At 35.4% G+C, this 825-nt stretch overlaps 1 non-coding gene across 1 annotated transcript; it reads right to left on the minus strand.

The window, feature by feature from the left end:
• Positions 1-294: 294 nt before the first annotated feature.
• Positions 295-413, minus strand: LOC143264708 (5S ribosomal RNA). Its single transcript, XR_013038638.1, has one exon. It is a non-coding gene; the product is annotated as a 5S ribosomal RNA (ribosomal RNA).
• Between the last annotated feature and the right edge of the window lie 412 nt (positions 414-825).

The following is an 825-nucleotide window of genomic DNA, read 5'->3' on the forward strand; positions in this document are numbered from 1 at the left end:
TGATAGACATCTAGCACTCGATGACCTTAGTTATTAAAATGTGTGAATACGCATTGGATTTTGTACGGCGAGGCTGTACAACCTTTATTGACAGAATCGGTTATCGTGAAGGTCCTTCTACAAACAAGTGACCGAAAACAGATACTTGTAAACAAATAGGGAGAAGTATTTAATCGAATTGAAATGCAGTATCTAAAATTGAATAGGAGAGAGCTATGGTAAATTAGAATTAAGATAGTTCAATAGATGGGAATCTTAATAAGCAGACTGAAATGAGAAAATAGTAAAAAAAGAAGCCAACAGCACGCGGAGTTCCCAAGCGGTCACCCATCCAAGTACTATCCGCGCCCAACTTAGCTTGACTTCGGTGATCAGACGAGAACCGGTATTTCCTAAGTAGTATGGCCGTTGACTGGTAAGACATGCTTTTATCAGTCATTTGTGGAAAAGGGCCATATTGAGCAGACTTGACCCTTTCAGACTAACACATTTTCATTAGTGAATTCGTGTATTTTTTCAGGAACACTTCAACAGTTATGAAGTTGTCGAAAGTAGCTGGATGGCCGGTTTTTCTCAAAATGTAAACATTTTTTTGGGGAGGTCATCCACAAGTTGAAAGGCAGTTGAGAACAATGTATAACTAGCAATGGTACATTCTTTGATTAAAATTTGAATTGTTTTCTTAAAAAAAAAAAAAAATGAAAAATTCTTAACTAGCACACCTGGCAGCATCGAAAGAGAAAATCGTTTATTTCATATGTCATCTCATAATGTTTTGATAAAACATTTATTTCCTAATGAATTATAAAATAAGTTTAGAGTTTT

The sequence above is a fragment of the Megachile rotundata genome, chromosome 6, assembly GCF_050947335.1.
Source record: "Megachile rotundata isolate GNS110a chromosome 6, iyMegRotu1, whole genome shotgun sequence".
NCBI lineage: Eukaryota > Metazoa > Arthropoda > Insecta > Hymenoptera > Megachilidae > Megachile > Megachile rotundata.